Source organism: Telopea speciosissima, chromosome 11 (assembly GCF_018873765.1).
Source record: "Telopea speciosissima isolate NSW1024214 ecotype Mountain lineage chromosome 11, Tspe_v1, whole genome shotgun sequence".
NCBI lineage: Eukaryota > Viridiplantae > Streptophyta > Magnoliopsida > Proteales > Proteaceae > Telopea > Telopea speciosissima.
Window position 1 is genome coordinate 44,970,311 of NC_057926.1, and position 18,399 is coordinate 44,988,709.

Consider the following 18,399-nt stretch of genomic DNA (forward strand, 5'->3'; position numbering starts at 1 on the left):
TTCTCCTTGATGAAATGTCGGTCAACCTCCACGTGCTTAGTACAATCATGCTGGACAGGGTTATGAGCAATGCTAATGGCGGCTTTATTGTGACGCTTTATTGTGACAATAAAGCAACATAGGAAGATGGACAACAACACCGATATCCTGCAATAATCCTCTAAGCCATAGAAGTTCACAAATTCCTTGGGCCATAGCACGAAACTCGGCTTCAGCACTGGACCTAGCCACAACATTCTGCTTTTTGCTACGCCATGTGACAAGGTTCCCACCCACAAAGGAACAATAGCTAGAGATAGATTTTCTGTCAGTAGAACCAGCCCAATCAGCATCAACATAAGCTTCAATCTTCAGGTGACCATTAGGAGAGAGAAGAATTCCCTTTCCTGGAGCAGACTTCAAATACTGCAAAATACGATGGACTGCATCCATATGTGAGGAATAGGGGTCATGCATAAACTGGCTCACCAAACTTACAGCAACAGCTATGTCAGGTCGTGTGTGAGAGAGGTAGATTAGTTTGCCCACTAATCGCTGATAACAACCCTTGTCAACAGGTTCACCCTCTTTCTCCTTAAGTTTTGTAGTAGCTTCCATAGGAGTATCTGAAGGATGACAACCTAGCAGCCCAGTCTCAGTCAATAGATCAAGGATATATTTTCTTTGAGAAAGAAAGATGCCCTTCGAAGATCGAGCAACTTCTATCCCTAGAAAATATTTTAGAGGGCCAAGATCTTTGACTTTAAACTCACGGCCAAGGAAGAGCTTTAAATTCTTGATAGCATCACCATCATTACCAGTGATCACAATATCATCCACATAGACTTTGAGAAGAGTTACCTTGTCACCAACTCGTCTGATAAACAAAGTGTGATCATCATTGCTCTGCTTATAACCTGCTGAAATCATAGCCTTGTGAAATTTGCCAAACCAGGCCCTAGGTGACTGCTTCAACCCATATAGTACACGCTTCAATTTACAGACCCTGCCCTTGGTCTTGTCATTAGAGAAGCCTGGTGGAATGTCCATATATACCTCCTCCTCAAGCTCCCCATGGAGGAAGGCATTTTTTACATCTAACTGCTGAAGATCCCACCCAAGATTTACAGCACAAGATAATAACACCCTGACAGTGTTGAGCTTTGCCACCGGTGCAAAGGTCTCCTGATAATCAACTCCATAAGTTTGAGTGAACCCCTTTGCAACCAAACGTGTCTTATATCGATCCACAGAACCATCAGCCTTCTGTTTGACTACAAAGACCCATTTACATCCAACTAGTTTTTCCCCTGGAGGAAGAGCCACAAGATCCGATGTATTATTTTTATGTAGTGCTCTCATTTCTTCCAACATTGTTGCCTTCCACTTTCCATCTGTAGATGCTTCCTGCCAATTTTTAGGAATCGAAACAGAAGAAAGAGAAGATACAAAAGCACGAAAAGAGGGAGAAAGAGAACTATAAGAAACAACACGAGATATGGGATGTAAAGTGCAAGTCCTAGTACCTTTGTGATGAGCAATAGGTAGGTCGAAAGAAGAGGGATTACCAGGAGATAGAGAATCTGGATCTGGATCCGGCAATTGGATGGGTATTGGTGCTAAAGTGGATTGCAGCTGTCCTCTGTTGGTTCTGCCCCTTGTATGGGTGAGTATGTTGGAGTTGTCAATTCTCTTCTGAAATTCACCAATAGTTCTCTGGACTGGAGTCAGCTCCCCCTGAATAGGGACATTAACAACACTATTTTCTATGGTCTCTCCCTGTAAAGGATTCCCGTTAGGTGAGGGAGGAACAGCCAGAGGAGGTTGGGCATTGATTAAAGTAGGATGGGCAGCAGTCAAAGGAGGCTGGGCAGCAGCCGTGGGTGATGGTAAAAGAGGCTGGGCAGTAGCCAGAGAAACTTACATCTTCACTATAACTCTCCCCCTGAAGAAGTGGTGAAGAATAATAAGAAAGGGTCTCATGGAAAACAACATCCATACTAACCAAGGTACGGCGGGAAGGGGGATGGTAACACTTATAACCTTTCTGGGTTGGAGAATAACCCAAGAAAATACAGCGGAGCCCCCTAGGTTCAAGTTTGCCTGGAGATGTGGTATCTCTAGCATAACACACACACCCAAATATTTTGGGAGGCACAATAAAGGAGGAATGACCCAGTAAAACATCATAGGGGCTACGGGAGTTAAGAACCCGAGAAGGTAACCTATTGATGAGATAGGCTGCAGTTAGAACCGCATCCCCCCAATATTGAGATGGGACATTCTGTGCAAACATCAAAGCCCTGGCCATTTTCAATAAGTGGTGATTTTTCCTTTCTGCCACACCATTCTGGGCAGGGGTATCAACACAACTAGTTTGGTGAATAATTCCATGATCAGCCAAATATTTTTTAAATTAGGATTCAGTATACTCGGTTCCATTATCACTTCTCAATATTTTGAGAGTAGCTTGGAACATAGTTTGGATCATTTTATGAAAATGCTAAAAACATGAAAAAACCTGATTTTTTGTGTGCAAAAGATACACCCAGGTGTTCCTAGAATGACAATCAATGAAAGATACAAACCAACGATGACCAGAAAGAGAAGTTCTACGACTAGGACCCCAAACATCAGAATGCACCAATTGAAAACAAGAAGAACTCCTTTTATTTGAAAGTGGATAAGTTGAACGTGTCTGTTTGGCCAGAACACAAGCCTCACAAAAAAAGTCATCCTTAGTACGTAGGGTGACCAAACTAGGAAATAAATGAGCTAAAATTCCTAAAGGGGGGTGACCTAACTGAGAATGCCACTGATAGAGTTCAGAAGAGACTAAAGAGTTTTGGTGTAGCGGAGAAGGTAATGGTGGTGGAGAGAAGCGACCGTCATCAAGCAGGTACAACCCACCGTGCACTTTACCCAATCCAATCGTCTTCCCAGATTCCAGATCCTGAAACACACAATGAGAAGGAAAAAAAGTGACTTTGCAGTTAAGATCACGAGTGATACTACTAATGGAAAAAAGATTAGTAGTAAAATTAGGAATATGCAAAACAGAAGACAAGGGAAGAGATGAAGTGCAGTTGATGATTCCTTTTCTAGATATGGAAGAAAGGGAACCATCAGCCACTCTGACCTTGTCTTTCCCAGAAGTGGGAGACTATCTATGAAATAGACCAGAGGAACAGGTCATGTGATCTGTAGCTCCAAAATCTATGATCCAAGGATGGGAAGCTACAGAAGCACAATGACCTCCAAAAGGGATACCTGACCAGGCAAAGTGTGAACCTGAAGGAGCAGAAGAATTGGCAGTAGCTAATGTAGTAGAGGCAGTAGCAATGGAAGACCTCAGCATACGTAGGAGTGCCTGTAGTCTGTAGATCATCCTGGGATAGACCAGTGTCAGTAGCAGGGGCTGCAGTAACAGTCTCAGTCTGATGGGCCTTGGTCTTTGTCTTTATCTTTGTCTTGGCAGCCCTTTTAGCTTCAAAATCAGCCGGTTTCCCATCAAGTTTCCAGCACTTCTCTTTGATGTGGTAGGGTTTGTGACGGTGCTCACAAACAACAGTCCCTGTAGTAGAATCACCAAGAGAAGCAGTGCCACTAGGTGCAAGAGGGGCCGGGGCAGCAGCCTTGAGAGCTGATCTGTCAGTAATAGAAGGGTGCAACATGGCAGCCCTACGGTTTTCTTCAGAGGAGACCAGGGCATAGGACTATTCAAGTGTGGGAAAAGGCTTGTGTCCCAACACTTGAACCCGAATCTGATCATACTCCACTTTCAACCCAGCCAAAAAATCATAAACCCTGATCTTGTCCACATGTTTCTTGTATGAGGTAATATCAGCAGCTGTACTTGGGTGAAAGTCAGAAAAGTGATCCTTTGCTGCCAAAGGCTACGCAAAGTAGCATAATATTTGGAGACTGTCAAATCTCCTTGAGTAATGTGAAGGACCTTCTTCCTGAGTTCATATACCTAGGCATCATTGCCAAGCTGCCCGTAGGTCTCCTTGCAAGCAACCCAAATCTCCAAGGCTGTGTCAAGGAGAAGAAAATTAAGCTGCAGATCGGAAGTCATAGAGCCAATGAGGTAGGACATGAGAGCTCCATTGTTGGCCAGCCACCTGTCATGAGCAGCCCCAATCTCAGTTGGCATAACACTGGTGCCAGTAACATGACCAGTAAGGCCACGACCAGCAATGGCAAAGGAAGCAGACCTAGACCAAAGCAAGTAATTAGTGCCATCCAACTTGATTGGATTAGGAGGAAAGGTATGATAATCTGTTTTACTGTGTCCATCACCAACAGAAGTAGCAGTCAAATCCACTGAGTCACCCATTAGAACGGTAGAGAAGCCCAAATCACAGAGAGGGGCTGTTGTGAAGAGAAACCTAAGAAATCCTTCAAGTTAAGGGCTGAAAATTGGATGAGAGCCCTCTGGTAATGGTAGAATAATGGTCTCCAAAAATCAGCAACAACAGCCAAGGAAATCCCTGAGATCGATTTTTACAGGGTTTTGAAAAAAACCTGAAATTGCTGAAATCGATGTAGGGAAGAAGGAGAGCAAAAGCATTGCAGATGGAGCTGAAAATAGGATCGAATGGTCCTCTAGTAATGCTGAATCACCCTGCCAAATATCAGCCGCAACAGAAACATGCAACCCCTAGATCGATATTGATCAGGGTTTTGAAGAAAACCCTGAATTGCTGAAATCGATGAAGGATAGAGGATGCCCAAAAACTGAAGTGTTGCAGCCCCAATCAAGGTCGAGTGTCCCTTTATAAGTAGAGAGCTAGCCTTCAAAAAATCAGAACCAATAGAAGTCACCAGCCCCTAGATCGATAGGTGTCAGGGTTTTGAAAAAAAACCTGTTTTTGGTGAAAAATCGATCTTAGGGGGTCTTGAACAGAACTGAAGATAGGAACAGATGTAAAGAAGATGGCCTACTGCAGTTCTTGGTCTTCAAATAGGAGGAGTGGTCCCTTGTAGCAGAGATGGAAGCAGCCCCCAAAAAACTGAAGATTCCAAATATCGCAGACAGGTAGTGGTGTCCCTATCGAGCAGAAAATTGCACCATGGAAAAGAGGTAATGGAGGGCAGCAACTAGATCTTGTAGATCACCTCATTAGTGCTGCCCTAGTGGGAGAATGAAGAGCAAGAGAAGAGAAGGAAGAAACCGAGAATGAAAAAAAGGAAAGAAGGAACTGAAATCGAGAATGGAAGAGAGGGGGGTCCCTAATTTGAGATCTGCTCTGATACCATGTTAAGAGATCAGAATTAGGCTGAATACTTGGATGATTAATTATCATCCCAAGCACATCTATTTATATTCATAATGAGGTATGGAAAATAATTACATAAGCAATGTGGGACTAAACCACACATACAAGACATAATTAAAAGGAGAAAAAGTCTAGAATACCCCCACGGTATTTTGGCCCATATAATCTAACACCATGGTTATATACAAATGTGGTTACTTGTCTTGCCCTTCTGACCAGACTTGCCACCAAAGTTTTTTTGAGTCCAAAAGAGGTGGATCCTCTTGCTTTTCTTATTCATCAACTTCTTTCCAGTCTTTTTAAAGTTAGGTCCATTATTCGTCACAATTTAGATAACGTTCTTTGGTCCTACTTCCTCCACCACTTTCTTCAGTTCCTTATACAAATATGATGCATCCAAAGACTTCAAGAATATTGTCTTTTCATTACAACTCACCATGAAATTGATAATGGATTGTCTAGTAGGTCCAATCCAACTATCAGCCATAATGATACTCCATACGTCTCCCACCTTGGCTTCAGAGTCTCAATTTAGTCTTCCAACTCCTTCTCCTTAGGCAAGTAGACATTCATCAACTCATATGGTGTGGGTCCCTTCAATCCTGGGCTAGCCCTCCCTACGACGTCAAGGAATGCATGATAGTATGTTCCCTGTGCTACATTAGTTGAGATTCTATTATAGAACATGAACTTGCTAAAGGCATCCCGTGCTTCATCGTGTTTACTACCATACATTTATGGGATGGTTGGCTGGTAGGCATCTTGTGGCCTGAATATGGTGGGATCCTGTTGAAGAACGGGATCTGGGGAATGTACTCATGTTCGGGTTGGGGGCCGTAGGGGTTCCCTCACATTCTATCTTTTCCTTCTCTCCTCTCATCTTGTAGCACTGCCTCTGGTGTAGCTGAGCCTGATCCACCAGCTCCTCTTGCCTACTCATTTGCTCTCATATTCTCAAAATGCAAACTTTGTTTACTAGCTGCCAAAGTCTATTGGTAGATTCTCCACTCACCCTCTGATTGGAAATCATCTGGAGGAGGCCTATATTCAGTATCATCTACAATGACCTCTACATCAGGCCTCTCTAACGCTGCCTCATCAAACTCTCTTTATTACCTTTCCCTTTCAGTTTTCCTTTTTCTTCCTCCTTTTAAGTGCTTTGCTATAGCCTGCTGCACCTCATAAGGAACATTGGTGCATTTCCCTTTCAGTTTTCCTTTCTCTTCATCCTCTTAAGTGCTTTGCTATGGACTGCTAGTTGCTGCACCCCATAAGGAACATTGGTGCCTATATTCAGTATCATCTTCAATGACCTCTACACTAGACCTCTCTAGTACTGCCTCATCAAACTCTCTTTGTTGTCTTTCCCTTTTAGCTTTCCTTTCTCTTCCTCCTCTTAAGTGCTTTGCTATGGCCTGTTGCACCTCATAAGGAACATTGGTGCATTTCTCTTTGTTGCCTTTCCTTTTCAGCTTTCCTTTCTCTTCCTCCTCTTAAGTGTTTTGCTATCGCCTACATTCTTGGTGGGACAAATGTTGGGGACTATGACAACTCATTTGCACAACGGCTGCGTTGGAGCAAGATTTGTGTAAGATTCAAACATAGAGGTATATCTTTTTACTCAAAGGTTTCAAGCCTTCCCAGAACTTTGATAGAATAGAATGGCCAAGGTGTCTTCCATTATTTGTGATAGTTCTTGGCTTCTTGGTTCTAGTAATTCTCATAACTCATTGAGGTTTGAAGTAAACTTCCTAGCATTAGGTTGAGACCTAGAGGTAGTGGGGATATTGTTCATTGGCTTGCTTATTCTTCCAAGAACTTCTCTTCTTTTGCTTGGAATTTGGTGAGATCTAAAGCCCCTAGAGTTCTCTGGTGTAGGATGGTTTTGTTTAGCTCCAATATCCCTAGACATTGTTTTACTGTTTGGCTAGCTACGACCAATTCGCTTCTTACACAAGAGTTCTTTCTCCAGAGAAATTTAACAATCCCTAACTGTTGTCTGTGTTGGAATTCCTTGAAAAGTGTGGATCACCTATTCTTCTCCTATCCTTTCTCCAATTTTATTTGGAAGGGTATTCTTAGAAAGTGTTGGCTTCATTCTAGAGTTATCCTTCCTTTCGGTAGAAAATGGAGGTGGATCTTGAAAAAATTGATTGGTCATATCTACAAACTTAATAGAAAAGCAATAAAATAGAATAGATAAGAGGCTTGTGGGATTGACGTGGGGGGGGGGGGGGCAGGGATGGCTATATTGCTGGGAGCGAACTCCAGAGAAATGCTAACACAATACCCCAATTAGATCGTAGATAAAGATCCTAAGAACTTGGAAATCTGGATCCACAAGCTACCAATGGGCCCCACAAGACTGCTATTTATATTAATACTATCCTATGCTATTAGGACCATATTATTTCATTTCTTCACCTAATAAAATTCAGATCTAAGACCCAACTTGAAGGATCATGCCATAGTTGCCATGATATCTAGGGTGATCCAAGGCGTTGGATGGGGCTTTGGACGCAAGGCGGCCAAGGCGACACCTTGACAACTATGGATCAAGCCATCTCAAAGTGTTGTGATCATCCTTCTGCATTAATAAGATTTTAAGATGCATATCAGATAATCAGAATGGGCATTAAGGTTTTGGGCTTAGATGGGGAATGGGAAATTTGCTTATAACTCTTTTCTTTTTGAGTTGTATTCCTCCCCTAAGGGAGGAAAGAGAGCATTGATCACATCCTCCTTTTCCTTTTCCACCTATTATTTTTGTAAAGTTCAGGCTTCACCAAAGTATAAGATCTTGTTGTTGGCGGTGGATACCAATGATAGGTTGCAAAGAAGACAATAAATAACTCCCTATTACCTCAGATGTATCAATTGCGCTCTAAAGACGAGGAGTATGTGAGTTATTTTTTTTTCTTCATTTTGACTTTTTAAAGGAATCAAGGCATCACATCCTGGGGCTGTTTGATGTTTGCTGCATAGTTGTCACGGCGTCTAGGGGACCTAAGGCGTTAGAGGGGGCCTAATTGTAAGGCGGCGCTTAGGCGACCAAGGTGCTTGTACACCTAGGCATCGCCTTGACAAATATGGTTTGCTGGACTTTTCCTTTAGATATTTCAGTTTTGGCTGATTTCTGGAGTTCTATACCTTTTGGTTCTAGAGGAAAGATCCTATGAAGTTATACCTTGTTGGAAATCCTTTAGAGTAAGTGGTAGGAGAAATAACAAAATTTTCGAGTTTAGAGGAGATCTACAAGCAAGATCTTTTGTAGGACTGTATAGGCAACCCAAGAGGGGGGGTGAATTGGGAAGTGCGGAATAAAATCCTAACTTCTAACTTTCTTTTGAAACCCTCTGTAGTAAGCTATCTCAAATCTCCAAATTTTTGTTTTCAGTTAAACACGATAAAATAAACAAAGGAGATGAAAAGGCAAAGAGACAACACACACAAGATTTATATTGGTTTGGTACGGCCTCAATATCGTCCTACGCCCACTCCCAAAGACCTCTTATGCTTGGAATTCCACTAGCACAATCTCCTTGCAGGACAGGAGAAACATCCGCACACAAATCTCCCCGAGATCAATCTCCTCATAAAAGTGGGAGCATCACCTAAACACTCTCCTAGCAGAGTAGGAGAAACACTCAATACACTCTTCTTATAGAGTAGGAGAAACACTCAAACAAGGATCAGGGCCTCAATACCCTTAACCAACACAATCACTCAAAAGTAATTCACAATGGCTCAAAGTCCAAAACACAAGTTACCTGTTTACAGGCATATTCGCAGGTTTTAGCACATGTGTTGATCAGTTGATCCCCTTTGCTTAGTTGCTCATGTCAATGGCTGATTAGATTTGCAAGTTGAAGCACTTAGGCGGTGGAATATTTCATGATGTTGGCCCGACACTATTTATAGACCATATTCCAACAATTAAAAACTAGCTGTTATGATTTCAAACACATCTATGTTTTTTTTTTTTGACTCCGGTCGACCGCTTCTAGAGCCGGGCGGCCGCCACCATGTATACTGCGAAGAATACCTCTTGGACATTGTCCAGACGATATGTTATTCAATCGACCTTGCATCCGTCTGCATAACGGTGCTCTCGGTAACCAACGGATCATGTATCAGTCTTCAGTTCTGAAGCACATTGATCGCCCGCTCTACTCAAAGTCGGTCGGCCACCAGTGCAGTAAATGACCTACGTTTTAAAGTACATCACTTGGACATATTTCCCATTCCCAGTAAGTTATCACTCCTTGCCAAGTTTACCAAAATAAGGTCCATTCAAGTTACCATAGGGCTAAGTCCAGATTCATGATAGATGTTAATTATTTAGGTCTAATTTGACTTAGTCAGTCTACAATATGGGCCACATATCTTAGGTTTTCTAGATACTTGAGATCATTACATCCTAGGATCATCTAGATATTATAAGGTGAAATAAAATACCTAGGATGCATTCAAGCAAACAAAAATAAGTCTTCCATTTCTGGCTCGAGTTGCTTGAATGCTCATGGATGGCTTGACTTAATCTTCCAATTTGAAGTCTACCAATCCATGACACAATCTCTTGAGCATCTTGAAACCTTCCAGTTTAATGCTTGGGCTCAAGGACATGCTTCTCAATGCTTGTAACCTGTATACTCATTAAAGTACTAGGAAGGGCATTATAGATTTTTCGTACACAAATAGAATGTAATCACTAAAACATGAAAACCAATAATGTCCAAAGATTGTACATATGACATCCTTTGCCTCAACAATCTCTCCCTTTTTGGTGATGACAACACAAGATATGTACCATTTAATCATGTAGCTCTCCCTCAAATAATGCACAACTATCCAAGCATGGAAGAAATAATGTATGCCAACATGTATTCAATTATATATACCAATTAAGCACATTTCCCATTCTTTGATCTTGACAAAGGCAATCATAGCGTACATATATATGAGACACATTCAATTTAAATACTTGGAGGTTTGGACATTTGATTTGGAGAGCCAGATCACACTGCAACAAAGAGAACATTTCATTCTCTTGGAGACCCAGAGATGCAAACTCCTTAGCAAATGCCCTAGCTCGTGAAGGGGTTGGGCAAGAGTTTTTATATATCAGGTTGTATCCAATTCTGCAGTGATGGTTTTTGGGTTTTTGGAACTATGGGGCAGTATCTTTGTAAGATGTACAGATTTGTAAAATCTTTGTATATCCCATTACTAGAGTACAGATTTTCATTGGCTATATGCCCAATAAATTTGTTTGTTATTTCATTAAAACAAAGTGCACACCACAATCATGAGAATAAAACTATAGAACCATGTTTTGCACATACCATCTGAAGAAATTTTTAGTTATTATTATCTGTAGATAATAAATACTCACTTAAAAATTAAAAAATAAAATGGGTAAAATAGAATAGTTACTGTATTTTATTATAGCGCCATATTATTTATTTCTTGCAATCTAATGAGAAAAATACTGTTGTTTCAAAAAAAAAAAAAGGGTGGGGGGGAATGATACATTATCCAACTACAATGTTATTCTATCTTTTTAATACTTAAATTTCATTCCTTACTTCTTCCAGGGAGCAAAAGCCCCAAACTCTCTTCATTTGGATGTTTCAGCAGAAATCTTACTAATTTTTCAACTGAAATATTTTTTCAATTTCAGTCAAAACATTGTACTACTTTCATTTGACTTGTATTTCAATTTCTACCTTTTCTCTCGTTGGACATCATTTGGATGCCTACCTTTAGGCAAAGAGACATATGTCGCCTAATTTCCCCTATTTTGGTGGAAATTTAGAACACTGCTTGATAGTTGAAATCCTATGGTTGCCTGAACACTTAATGATGAGCCTCATCCATTTCACACCTGCTTTTGACACTTTGTTTAAGCCAATAAGAATGGCAGAAATGGAATGTTTGCCGGATCCAAGTTGTATACTTGTATATCCTTTGCGGTTTCTGGGTAACATAGCTGAAATCTTGGGTGTAAACTGAACATGGTGCCCCTCTTCAAAAAAAAATATTAATAATAAAAAAGAAAGAAAGAATAGAAAAGAAAAAGTTTCTGGTTCTACCGCTGCATGCTTCTGAGATACCTTAAATAAGCCTGCAGCTGAGGCCACCCAATTATAAATACAAAAATCATATCTATAACTTATAAACTCATTAAAGAAAAACGCAGCTCATCAGATTCTGTGAACATGGTTAATAAAAAAAGAAGGTTTTAACAGAAACACTTGGATAAAGGAGAGAACTTGACAGTATTGTCTTTGACACTAATGGACTAGATCTGACCATGCAAAACTATACATAGACGACTGCCTCAAAGCTTAACAGCTTCTAATCATTATCTGTTATCCAAAATAATCCTCAGAACCATGGTGTATTATAGCTATATATAGAGATATAAACCTAGACATAGTGAATCCCAATCTTGATAGGACTAGTACGAAGAATAAATTAAAACACACCTTTTAAAGAACATAGAAATAAAAACGAGTAGGACTCTTATCCTTTCGCATGACTAAACAAGAACTTGACTACTTAAAACAAGTCCTCCTGAGCTAGCGACTTATTCTGATCCACTAAGCTACTGGTAGACCTCACACGGTGATGCAGGAGCAATTACTTGAACCGGCCCAAACCTGTTGTGGGATCCATATGAAGATGAATCGGGTCCAATTGGGTTTTTGGGTTCAGTAGGAAATTTAATTAATTTATGTGATAAAGAACGCTAGCTGGCCGTGCGCAAAGTGTGGCGACCACGCCCAGACACAAAAAGTGCCTTGGGTGCCTGGAAATTTGTGACCTTTTCTCTCTCTTACTCTCTCTCCTTCCAGCGATACTTCTCTCTTCTCCTTCCTTCCCTTGTTCCAGTTATTCCTTTCACTGCTCTGTTTGGGCCAACTTAACAGCTTCACTCAGAGTGATTTATCTCCTTCAAGGTCAACCCAATCAATCTGAAAATTTGGGCGAAGGGTATACTCACTTAGAAAATTAAAAACCCTAGAACAATGGGTGCTGAATTCCTTCCTATTGAGAAGACCAAGCTTCTAATCATGGCTGGACCTGCAACTACCACCTGGTAGTTCTTGCAGAGCATGGTTTGATCTTCTTGCCATCGTCTTTGAATGATTATTATTGTGTGCAGTCGGTAGGCCTCCTCCCTAGTTACCTTCCTCTATAGTTTCAAGTCAGTTGGAGTCCCCTCTAGATAGATCCATCACCTGCAAGTTTTCTCTTCTACCGCTGGGTTTCTGGTTTTGTATGTGGCTGAAGGTTGAAGACGACGATTTCCCTTTCCTTCCCCATGAGATGGTTGCCTTGTTTGGAGTTAATTTACCTTAATACTCGCTTAGTTCCCGTCGTATCTAGCCTTCCACTCTTGGCCATAATTACTTATATCTTTGTTATCGAATTTACCCCTCCTTCTCTCCATTATTACCCCTAGGCTTTACCTTATATTTGCTTCCAAGTATGTCCTTACAAAAACAAAATTTAATCCCTATTAGGTCCTCTCATTCTTTCCCTACCAATTAAAACCTTAGAAAATTCTGGTTATTACAAGATTGCCATTGCCCTTCTAGTGCTTAGACTTTTGTTCAATCAGGTGGGCCCATAAGCAATCCGAGTCGGGTTTTGGAACCTCGGATCCACGTCACAGTCTTTATATAAAATGACTCCTTACAATTAGACTGTCTTTAAAATTTTGAAAGTAATCCTATGCTACTGGCCATGGTATTTGCCATGATTTAAAATCAAGATACACCCACTGCTTATGATGATGCTGCATCAAACATTCTGTTAGAAGAGAAAATTTTGGGTCTGGGTAACCAGACCATTCTACTTGTCTGGGGTGCTCCTGACATGCCATGTGTTCAATTTTGAGAGTATCAGGACCCACTTGATGGTAGTTCCCATCTAAGAGATTAGATGGAAAACAGAAAAAATTTAGCATGATAAATGATTTAAATTTGTGTATTTTTTGTTATTCAGTTGGAAGGTTAAGAAATATTTAAATATGATTCCAAAATGATCATAATAGTAGTTCTTAGATCAGATGATTACTAATCATCTGATCACACTATTTTTTTATCCACATAATCTCCAAGGTGGGACCTACTCAAATGTAAGTCCTGATCATTTCAAAGTTTGACATCTAGCACATTATGGCTCCACAGTGCTAAGACCTTCCCCTGTTAGAGAAGACTCATTGTCAATTCTTAAATTGGGGCATTATCAACACCATATAACCAACTTGAGCCTCCCATTTGAATAATTCTTGAAAATTTTAAGGAAGAGGGCCCACAATCTAAGATTCCTTCTGAGAAATTATGCATCATTTTGACTGTTGATGTTCCATTCTGTTGGAATATGTAATCCAGAATACCGTGGGGGTATTCTGGTCCTTTTGGGATAGATTTATTCTTATGTTATTAAGATTAAGTTGCTACTCTTATAGTCAGCTAGTTAGGGGCAATTCTGTCTATTTCAGTCCCTTTGTAACTTTCCCCTCTATTATAAATAGAGGGGCTTACCGATCAATGAATCTAACACATTCTATTCTCTAATTCTCTCTTTCTAACCCATGGTTCTGCTAACACATTCTTTTTCTTATTATTACTGGTTGCAAGCACCTGTAGCGAGTGTAGCATTAGAAATTTCCGAATGAGAACAATGATTGGCTGATTCCATCACATGATGACCCACAAAAGTTTCTGTTCACGAACTGCTTTTTTTTTTGGATGGGTTTGTGCAGGAAATCCTGTTAGGTGTGTTGACCTTAGTTTCTCTTCTTGTTTTGGAGATTGATAATGTCATGTCTCTGGAAGTGAATCTGTTGTGTTGTTGCCATCTCTGTGGACTGTTCTGGGGACTTTTTTGCTGAATAGTTCACATTATGCAAAATGGAAGTAGTAGATCATATTACTTGCTCTCTGATTCTTCTAGCATTTGATACTTTACAGGACCCACCTGAAGATGCTGTTGTGACAATGTGTGGCCATGTCTTCTGCCATCAGTGTGTATCTGAATATTTAACTGGTGATGACAATCAGTGTCCTGCACCTGAATGCACAGAATCACTAGGTTCTGATATTGTATTTTCTGGGGCTACTCTAAGAAGTTGTATTGTAGATGAGCTTGATGGTTCTACCAATTCTTATGAGGTTGCTGAGAGATCTGTAGCTCCATTGAATGTGTACAGTTCTTCCAAAATTAGAGCTGCAATTGAAATTCTGCAGTCTCTTGGTAAGCCATACAATCCAAGTTCAGAACTTGGTTCTCAGGGCTATGGTGCAATTTCTTCAACTTCGGCTGCTGCAGGCTCAGATGGGCCATGTGTTCATTCAAGCACTCAAACAGAAGGACCTGTAAAGGCTATTGTTTTCTCCCAGTGGACTAGTATGCTGGACTTAGTTGAGAGTGCACTGAATGACTCTTTTCTACAGTATAGGAGACTTGATGGTACAATGTCCCTGGCTTTAAGAGACAAGGCTGTCAAAGATTTCAACAGTGATCCAGAGGTTTGAGTCCTACCTAACAGAATTGTCAAAAAGTTATAGTTGATCTTGTTTCTATTTGTTTAATTCTTTTCAGGTTTAAACCTTGGGTTTTGGATGGTTGTTTAAGCGAAGGGGAAAAGGAAAGAGAGAAATATTTCTCAAAAGTTCTATGTTGTTTTATTGTCCTAGTAGAGGAAAAGAACTAACAAGTTGCTTCCTTGCACTTTTTTGTTCCCTTGTTCTAGTTTTTACCCTCCATTTACATTGTCCCTTTTGTCATCCAATGGGTGCAACAAAGTTGGCATAACTTTGTTTATTGTTTGAAGATCTTCCTACTTTTCTCTTATTCTTCAACCAAATTTGTGGATGGTCCTTTTCTCAAACTTTTTTTCTTGTTGCCTGAGGGGATGTAACCAACATAGGTTCACGTGGGCAATATGGGATTTGACCAACATGAGTTTTTATTTTTTTAAGTAAATTCTAAAATATGTAACTGGGCCACTGGGGAATCAAAGCCCATTTAGTCCAATCGAGTGACATCATGACTCCTTTCAATAAGTGCTTGCTTAATCTAGTGCAATGACTCCATTAGTTGTCAATGTCCTGCTGTCCTTGGAATGCATGTTGGACGGGATGACAGGTTCAGGAAATGATGAAGGAAAACAGAAACTGCTAGTGAACACAAAATGTGGGATGTGAACTGTATTTAAAACTGTAAGGGACTGGACATGCCTGGGTAGACTGAGGGGACAAGAGAGCATTGTGTTAGTAGGCATTTCCTTGGTAATTCTAGACTTTTTTGCTTTATGTATTCTTCCTGTGTTTAGTGTGCACATTTCATTTCTGGCCTACTGCAGTGTTTGGTAAATTACTATGAAGGTTTTGTATATTTAACAATACTGATCTAGTTGCAGATTTAAAATTGTTAAACTTTATTATTTTATTACAGGTGACTGTTATGCTGATGTCACTAAAAGCAGGAAATCTTGGTCTTAACATGGTTGCTGCTTGTCATGTTATTCTACTTGATCTCTGGTGGAATCCAACAAGCGAAGATCAGGCTATTGATAGAGCACATAGAATTGGGCAGACTCGTCCTGTAACTGTTTCTCGTATGACTGTCAAAGATACAGTGGAAGATCGGATTTTAGCTCTCCAGGTTTATTCAATTTTCTTTCCCCTTTTTTTTCTTGCTCACAGGCTTCCAGTTATGTTTTTTCAGTTTCTGAGGAGGCTTCAAATGTGTCCAACTTTTAGATCATTTAAGATGCAAAGGAAAAAAAAAGGTGCACCAACTCGCCGGGGCGAGATCTAGGTCCAACTCGGTTTTAGGCCTGAGCAAAACGAGGTCTGAAACCGAGTTCTCAAACCATGGACGTGGTCCATGCGTCCCACGCTGGGAACTTTTCTCCATATATATATATAATTTTCTAGTTTCAAAAAATGGATTTTCTTAAAACAAAAAATGTGAAAATTTTAGGGTTACTATCAACTGGATGGGAGTATTGTGTTCTTTAAATCTTATCTTATCTTATCTTACCCTAGAACACATCAGGTGGTCCTTCAAGGGCTAGCAAGTTCAACAACTGAGCTATTGGGGAAAAGGACTTTCCTGCTGGATGGATGTCCTCAAGCTCATTGGGAAAAGCTCCGCCTGCCGATGTCTACTTGTTAGGACTTTGGAATTGCATATTTGTTCTGTTGCCCATTATCCTTAACGATGAATGTTTGCTATCCTATTTACATAATGCTTCAGATTGTTATATTTTGACCAAAAAAAAAAAATTCCATTGTTATTGTGACATTTACAAATCCTCTTTGGCATTCAGGTGTTTTTGATTTGTGCATTGATTTGCCACATTGATTTGCAGGAGGAGAAGAGGAAGATGGTTGCATCTGCTTTTGGAGAAGATCAAGCAGGAGGTTCGGCAACTCGGCTTACAGTGGAAGATCTGAGATATCTGTTCATGGTCTGAAATACTATTCTTCTTTGTTCTCAGAGTTGCCAGGTACTCCTTGTATACTGTTTTTGAAGGAAAGCCCAAGGACCCAAACCTGAATTTGATTGGTTGAGATGGAAGAGAAGCTGTGGCTGTGCCTTGTGCTGCTCAGCTATCACTCAAGCTTGAGTGATGTATAACTTACTATTTTGGTCTAACATAACTATGCTTAAGAGTCAGTTTTGTTTATTTACAATGCAGATGTAGTAAAGTGAACAGAATGTAAATATCTAATTATACATGCACAATTTTACATAAATGAGAATGGCTTCGTACAGTTTAATAATAGACTTGCCTGGAGAGATTGTACAACAACAACAACTCAGCTTTATCCCAACTAAATGGGGTCGACTACATGGATCCTTGCCCTCCAACAAGCTTTATTCGAGGCATGGTTCTAAATCACTGTTTCGAACCGGTTTCGGTCAGGCCCGAAACCGAGACAATTCAATCTCATTTCGACCTTTCAACACTGGTTTTTGACCCTTGGCCTCCCTGGGTTTCGTTTTGGCCAGGCCCGAAACCGATCAGTTTCAACCGGATTTAGTTCCATGATTCGAGGTCATACTTGATAGAAGGCCTAAACTATGCATTTTGTTCCTCACCACTTCTCCTAGGTGTGCATCTAGCTCTTTTAGTTCCTTCAATCTGAATCAAATCACTCCTCCGTACTGGAGAATCCAAAGGCCCCCGTTTAACATGTCCATGCCACCTCAAACGACTTTCTCATAGCTTATCATGTACCTGAAGAGATTGTACTGATATTATTTAAAAAAAAAAAAAAAAAACTTAAACTCCTTAGTCTATACTTACACTTAAATATTCAAAAAAGTTAACATTTACACTTCAAATATTCAAAAAAGTTAACAAGAACGATTAGAAGAGAAATCAAAACATACCTGTGGTATAAAATATGGTTGTAGCGACTTAGGTGTCACTTGTACCTGATTACATGACAGATCTAACCCAATTAGTAGAGTGAGCCCTTTTTTGAACCAGACCAATACATTGATATCTGTTTATCCCTCCTTAACACACTACTCAGTACCAGACAAGTATGGATAGATGCATTTTGATTAACATGTATATTTAGGGAAACAACTATGTTAATCTTTTCATGTCATTTAAGGAAAAAAAGAAAGAACCACACACAAGTTTGTAGCTTCTCTATGGGCAGTGAAACCAATGAGGTATCACTTTGCTGGTCCAGTTCTGAACCATTTGTTGGACACTCAGACCTGGACCCAATTAATATAGAAGGGTAGAAGCCTTTGATACCACTGGGAAACAGCTGCAGTGCTGGACTGGGCAACTATTTCAAAGGGCAGTCATTTATATGAGCCTAATTTAATGTTAACTCTTTATCCTTAAACAGCATAACTCATAAGAATTATATGGTAATGTGCCATACTACTGAGTGAAAATGTTGTTCTTCCCTCATATAATCATGGTTGTGGTTGACAATGTGTTTCCAAGGCGATAAGGCATGCATTGATTGCCCAGATGACTAGTTACCTGAAGACTGATGACTGATTTTATATCAAATATTTTATACAGATAGGGCCTTATAATAGACTAAATTGGTGGAGCAAAATTTGTGCCACACCCTCGTAA

At 40.2% G+C, this 18,399-nt stretch overlaps 1 pseudogene; it reads left to right on the forward strand.

The window, feature by feature from the left end:
• LOC122645992 overlaps window positions 1–16,840 on the forward strand; it is a 39,214-nt pseudogene extending 22,374 nt beyond the window's left edge.
• Window positions 16,841–18,399: the final 1,559 nt, after the last annotated feature.